General features: G+C 42.5%; 1 long non-coding RNA gene across 1 annotated transcript; it reads left to right on the forward strand.

The window, feature by feature from the left end:
• The first annotated feature begins 1,408 nt into the window (after nucleotides 1–1,408).
• On the forward strand, nucleotides 1,409–2,268 carry LOC136178505 (uncharacterized). The gene is made up of 2 exons (XR_010665906.1): nucleotides 1,409–2,032; nucleotides 2,123–2,268. It is a non-coding gene; the product is annotated as an uncharacterized lncRNA (long non-coding RNA).
• Nucleotides 2,269–7,609: the final 5,341 nt, after the last annotated feature.

Genomic DNA, 7,609 nt, shown 5'->3' on the forward strand with positions numbered 1-7,609 from the left:
GGCGCCGCCCAGGGTCAAAACAAAAGGCGCAAAGGGAACAAACGTGTTGCTGATGACGAGATGCAAGTGGACCACGCAAGCATCAACAACAAGACTTCAGCTGAGCTCGGAGGAGAAAGAGAGAGTACGCTCCTCAAAGAAGAACTGGAGAAGGTCAAATGTGCTCTAAACGAGCTGGGCCTGAAGTACCAGAATGATATGCTCAGTGGCGGGCAGCAGATTGAGACCTATCAGCGTGAGATGCAAAAACAATTTAAGGCTCACGCTGACAAAGTGTCTCATGACCAGGCGGTCATCAAGTCCTTAACAGAACAACAGGACACGCTACGCAAGAATATGGCGGAGGAGAGCTGCAAGCACCAGAACATGATGCAAAGTGCCGGGCGGCAGGTGGAGACCCTGCAGCGTGAGCTTCAGCAACAGAAGCAGGCTCACATGGACAGGGACTCCCAGTTTGAAGAATACATCACGTCCATGACGGCTGAATACAACGCCAGCTGTCAGAAGATGGCAGATGACAACGCTGTCCTGTTGCAGAAGGCGCAGATGTTCTGGACAGAGCTGGAGCAGATCAAAACTCAGCTCAGCGTCCAGAATGTCATTCAAAAAGAATACCAGGAGCTTCAAGCCCTGCACAAAAACTGTGTGGAACAATTTAGAGCTCAGATCCAGGAGGAGAGGAACAACACCAACCTTTTCAAGTTAAACCTGGAGAGGTTAGGAGCTAGCTATCAGGAGCTGAGCCAGAGGTATCAGTCTGAAGTTTTCACCCTGCAACACCAGGCTAAGAGCAAGCTGTGTCAGTTTGACACTGAGACCAAATCTAACTCAGACAAGCTGACAGAGAGCCAGGAAGTAATCCTGAAGCTGAGGGCTGAACAGGACGCCCTGCAACAGAACTACCAGGAGAAGGAGAGTTTCTATGTGAGACAGCTGGAAGAGCTGGACACTCAGCTCAATGCTCAGCTCCAAAGAACCATGGAGCTCTCTGAGCAGCTGCAGGCCGACAGAGAGGAGCACATGCCTCCCAAGAGGAAAAGAGCAAGGCGTGAGGAGACGCCAGAGAACGAGCAGCGCTGGTGAAGACCTTCACGAGTCCATTACAATCCGACCCTGATCCTGGCAAGAGGCCGGGAGTGAATGATTCAGAGACAGACAACAAACTGTCTACCTGGATGGTTCTCCCCTCCTCCTCTGCACCTAAATACACCTTTTTTTCACAGAGGACATTTTTGAATTGCCATAGTTGAAATGATGGTTGACATAATTCAAAAATAGCCACCGTTGAAAAAGATGTCCATTCATTAAATGTCCATGAAATCAATAAAAAAATCTGGAACATTATATTCATGCACAGAGAGTTGTTTTCTGCAGCTGTAAGTTGTTGTACAGTTAAGTTGTTAAAAACCTGATTGTCCCTCTTCTGCCTTTTACACTCAAATGTTTCTACGGTGAACGGTGTACAAAGACAAAAATATAAGTACCTATAAGGCAGATAGAAAAGACGTTTCTTTTGACATAATGGTGATATATTCTTTTAAAATCAAATCTCAACACATTTTTCATTTCTGGAAAAAAGTAGATACATATAGACTAACTAAAAATGAAACTAAAGAGTGACAGCCAAAAAGCACTCGTCTGTGGGGTGTAGATGGTAGTTCATGGTTGTTTAGCGCTTTTCTACTTTATCTGACCACTCAAATCTCTTTTACACCGCAGGTCAGACCTACACATTAACACCCTGAGGCTGCTTGTGACCATCAGTATTACCACAAATCCATTCATACAGATTCACACTTTGCAGACGAAGCAGAAGGAGCATCTTGGGGTTAAGTGTCTTGCCCAAGGACACATCGGACATGTGGCTGCAGGAGCTGGGGATTGAACCCCTGACAACCGACTCTATGAGTGTGGTGGGCGGGGTTCATGTTCCCAGGCGGTGCAAGGTGCAGCTAGTTGGTCATCAGGATCTCAACTACAAACACTTCCCTCTGCTTTACCTCGGCGCCAGATTGTTTCACCAGCTCGCGTGGTTTGTACTCTCTTGGCTTCTCTGGATTACTAGTTCTCATGTCATAGCTTGTGTAGCTAACCTTGTTTTTTCTTTTCTGCCTTGTGCCAGATCGCTGTTTGTGTTTTTGCTTCACCTCACGTGTGCTTTTTGGACACCACACTGGGATCACGGACACTGCCACTTGGAACCTCGCACTACTCCTCCCCCTTGCACTCTTTGAGTCACGTTGGAAATAAACCTTTGAGTAAACTTTATCCTGCCTATCTGAGTCGTGCTTTTGGGTCCAGAATTTGTACTAACCGTAACATTTAGTGTGTCATTAAAAAGTAAAGAGTATTCTGCTGAAAATGTTGGAAAAATTAAAAGAGCTTCTCTCACTCAATAGAGCTTGTTATATGAAGCTCTAGCATAAGTTCAGTCAGGAAGACTATATGACTGCCTTCACGATCGGGTCTTTCTCATTCATCTTTTTTGCACGCTTACTCTCATTTCCGCTGTCATTTTCTGGGGCTGTCATTGGTTAATCAGCTGTCTCGTCATCTGTACTCATCTAACCAATGGCATGGTGTTCCGCTCTTATTTTCAACCTATCATCGTTCTGCTCCCCTTTTAAATATGATTCTTTCTTTCCCTTAGTTCCTTCATGCTGATGTTTCAAGTGCCCCAACAACGCCATCTCACAGAATCATCATCCATCATTTCTCATCCCATCTGGTCTCATCAAGTCATCAGCTTCACCATCACCAGTGTCTGGACTCCATGGGGGGATCTATTCTGCCGTCGCTCAGAATTGTCATTCTCCTACACATCGCCCACCCCATAGAGTCAAAGCGCCAAAAATATTTCTGTCAAGAAACATTTCCATATTTCATTGTAATAAATAATTTTCTTTATTCAATTGTCTCTCCTGATTGAACTTGTTTTACAAAGTGGAGATAACGTTGTATAAATAATATCCACTTCTTAAATTTAAATGTTGTTCTTTGACTTGTTTCAACACAGGAGAAGAGCTTTTTTTCACACCAAAGTTCCTGGACCTTAAGAAAGTACTAGCCCCCTATCAGGGCCTTTTTTAGGGGTCGATCTTTTACCCCAGAACTTAATGTAGATCCTACTTCCTGTGGTGGAAATGCACATAGTTCCTCTAAAGGTCCCTAGTTCTGGGGGAAAGTTCATGTGGTCCAAAAGGGGCTTCAGAGCTGCATTATGCACTTTCTAATAATCCAAATTGCATTATTTAAAATAATAATTGAGTACATAAAAACTTTAATAAACTGTGTTTACATTTAAATGACAGCTTCACATTTTGAATGTAAACAAGCAGAAAGGAAACTGTGGAACTTTACAAAGATCAAAGCGAGCTCACTTCAAAGGACACGTTCCATTCTTTCTCTGATGTCATCAGAAGGTATAGAGAGAAGTTGTCCAGGCACTCAGATCATTTCAAGTCTCTTACAAAGCTTCAACACTTGTTAGACCTGATCTCTGATAGATACATCTGTTCATCAGAAACAATCACAACTTTTAAACAGCAGCATTTCTTCAATTCTGAATTTTACCAGCCTAAACAACATGCGGCTCAACACTCAGAACAAAATGCAGCTGGTGAAGATCCCGAAAGGGAACAGGAACACCTTCATGCCGAAGGTCAAAGCAAGAGCTCCGCCAAATAAGAAAAGGAGCGAGCTCTCAAACCTCCATCAAGAAGTGAGCCGGCTCAACGTGCTGCTCAACAGGAAGATGGAGCACTGCTGCAGGGAGAAGAACGAGAGGATGGCGATCAGCCACGAGTTGGAGGAGACGAGGAGGCAGCTGGAAAGACAAAAATCTCAAAAGGAGTATTTTATGAACCGCTGCAAAGAGCTGGAAAGACAGCAGAAACAACCCTCAGAGAAGACTGGCGCCGCCCAGGGTCAAAACAAAAGGCGCAAAGGGAACAAACGTGTTGCTGATGACGAGATGCAAGTGGACCACGCAAGCATCAACAACAAGACTTCAGCTGAGCTCGGAGGAGAAAGAGAGAGTACGCTCCTCAAAGAAGAACTGGAGAAGGTCAAATGTGCTCTAAACGAGCTGGGCCTGAAGTACCAGAATGATATGCTCAGTGGCGGGCAGCAGATTGAGACCTATCAGCGTGAGATGCAAAAACAATTTAAGGCTCACGCTGACAAAGTGTCTCATGACCAGGCGGTCATCAAGTCCTTAACAGAACAACAGGACACGCTACGCAAGAATATGGCGGAGGAGAGCTGCAAGCACCAGAACATGATGCAAAGTGCCGGGCGGCAGGTGGAGACCCTGCAGCGTGAACTTCAGCAACAGAAGCAGGCTCACATGGACAGGGACTCCCAGTTTCAAGAATACATCACGTCCATGACGGCTGAATACAACGCCAGCTGTCAGAAGATGGCAGATGAAAACGCTGTCCTGTTGCAGAAGGCGCAGATGTTCTGGACAGAGCTGGAGCAGATCAAAACTCAGCTCAGTGTCCAGAATGTCATTCAAAAAGAATACCAGGAGCTTCAAGCCCTGCACAAAAACTGTGTGGAACAATTTAGAGCTCAGATCCAGGAGGAGAGGAACAACACCAACCTTTTCAAGTTAAACCTGGAGAGGTTAGGAGCTAGCTATCAGGAGCTGAGCCAGAGGTATCAGTCTGAAGTTTTCACCCTGCAACACCAGGCTAAGAGCAAGCTGTGTCAGTTTGACACTGAGACCAAATCTAACTCAGACAAGCTGACAGAGAGCCAGGAAGTAATCCTGAAGCTGAGGGCTGAACAGGACGCCCTGCAACAGAACTACCAGGAGAAGGAGAGTTTCTATGTGAGACAGCTGGAAGAGCTGGACACTCAGCTCAATGCTCAGCTCCAAAGAACCATGGAGCTCTCTGAGCAGCTGCAGGCCGACAGAGAGGAGCACATGCCTCCCAAGAGGAAAAGAGCAAGGCGGGAGGAGACGCCAGAGAACGATCAGCGCTGGTGAAGACCTTCACGAGTGCATTACAATCCGACCCTGATCCTGGCAAGAGGCCGGGAGTGAATGATTCAGAGACAGACAACAAACTGTCTACCTGGATGGTTCTCCCCTCCTCCTCTGCACCTAAATACACCTTTTTTTCACAGAGGACATTTTTGAATTGCCATAGTTGAAATGATGGTTGACATAATTCAAAAATAGCCACCGTTGAAAAAGATGTCCATTAATTAAATGTCCATGAAATCAATAAAAAAATCTGGAACATTATATTCATGCACAGAGAGTTGTTTTCTGCAGCTGTAAGTTGTTGTACAGTTAAGTTGTTAAAAACCTGATTGTCCCTCTTCTGCCTTTTACACTCAAATGTTTCTACGGTGAACGGTGTACAAAGACAAAAATATAAGTACCTATAAGGCAGATAGAAAAGACGTTTCTTTTGACATAATGGTGATATATTCTTTTAAAATCAAATCTCAACACATTTTTCATTTCTGGAAAAAAGTAGATACATATAGACTAACTAAAAATGAAACTAAAGAGTGACAGCCAAAAAGCACTCGTCTGTGGGGTGTAGATGGTAGTTCATGGTTGTTTAGCGCTTTTCTACTTTATCTGACCACTCAAATCTCTTTTACACCACAGGTCACACCTACACATTAACACCCTGAGGCTGCTTGTGACCATCAGTATTACCACAAATCCATTCATACAGATTCACACTTTGCAGACGAAGCAGAAGCAAGGGGCAACCTCCGGTCTCGAAAAATGAAGCCAATGCGGAAGTACAAAAAACTGCAGTTAAAAAAAAAAGCCAGTTTTTACCACAGGAATCAACATGTTTACGGCCTGGTTTAAAAAACGAGATATATCTGATAAGTTGACGGCCCCTTCTCCTCACACTGTGGGGGGAATTTTTTTTATAACTCATCGGATTTTATTCTATTAAGAAAAACGGCTATGCCCATATAAGGGTTGTGGCAGATTTGATTGACAGCTCTGCACGCTGCATCTGTCTGTCAGGTCAGCAGGTCAGGAGGCTAACAGCTTGATCCGTCTGATTTCTCCTCTTTTTTACTTCATTTGGAGAGTTTGTTTAACACATATCTGACAACATACATGGCTTGCTGTGTGGTTAACAGACCATCCAACAAGTTGATGCTTCAGTTTTTTTCGGTAAGTGATATAGTAGTGTTATATTTACTGCTTACTCATGTCTTTATATTTACGGACCTAGCTTGTTTAGAGTTAGCTTGTAAACCAGTCGACTATCTGTGTAGCTCATTATTTACATTATTTACATTATGTACATTATTTACATTATTTAGAAATGTTTGTTGTTAAGATGTTGAAAATAATGAGTTTGTGTGATGTTAGAAGCTAAAGGTTCACCTCGGTGGTTATCTGACGTGATGATGAATGTTATACTCCGCGTAAATGTCGACATTAAAAAACAAACTTTGTGTAGTAATTATCCGTCAGTAACATAAACTGAACTGAACCTAATGTGCTGTGCAGGTTATAGAGGATGACATTAAAGTTACATGGTTGATGTTACCAAATAAAAACAAATTCACTTTGTTTGAGTTCAGGTAAATTTAATCTGGTTATTAATATAGTTCTGAATCGTTACAGATGCTCTTACACAGAATATAGCAGTAGAAATATAAAACATAAATAACATATGGAATGAAAATAAGATATAAAGCAATAAGTACAAGAAATAGTTTGAAGAATACAGCCATGTACTGAGCTCATGTTAATAATAAATGAGCTACTGTATGTTCTGTACTAAAGCACAGAGAGTTGGGACCTGTTAATGATTTAAATAATTCAGGTTATATTTGTTTCATGTTAAGATGAAGTACTTTCTACAATAAACTGCTTAATTTTTCCTAACACAAAACCTGAGACCATTTGATGTAGAATATCATTGTGTGAGTGAGAGAGAGAGCTGAAAACAGCATGATTACAATAATGTTTATCTTCTTAACTTTGAATAGATGTTGATTACCTGAATACTGTACCTTTGTTGTCTGGGTAGTACACTGTTGAATTTATAAATGTGCTCTTACACACAGATGAATACAGAAAATGCACAAACAAATTGATTTAATGAATAACTGATATTTTCTCTTTCTTTGCCATCCTGAAGACCCCTCACTAAAAGTCCATGTTCTCCTGGATCCATGTCACATGCTCGAGCTTCTTCTGAATGACTTTTCAACAGTTGAAGTTCTGGTGAGAGAAGATGGCCAGCAGATAGGACAGCAGTACATCAACGAGCTCCACAGGCTTCAGGAGGAGGAGGAGGGTTTGCACCTTAGAAGACTGTATTCATGCTTCAGCTGTTCAAATAAAACTAGATCTCCTCCAAACAACTTGCAATCAAACTATTTTCTTCCCATTTTAAAACCCTTTGTCCAGTTTAGATGGGAGAAGTTGATATTATGTGATATTGATCTGGGAAGACTACATTTCTAAATCATTTTTAACTGTGTTTTTATTTACAAGTTATTGATCTTATTTACTCTCCATGTATCTTGATTTAAGAATGGGGCTGTGTTTAAGGGCATATTTTTGCAATGACTCTGTTCCATCCCACTTTCAGAAATGAACTAC

Source organism: Labrus bergylta, chromosome 3 (genome assembly GCF_963930695.1).
Source record: "Labrus bergylta chromosome 3, fLabBer1.1, whole genome shotgun sequence".
NCBI classification, from domain to species: domain Eukaryota; kingdom Metazoa; phylum Chordata; class Actinopteri; order Labriformes; family Labridae; genus Labrus; species Labrus bergylta.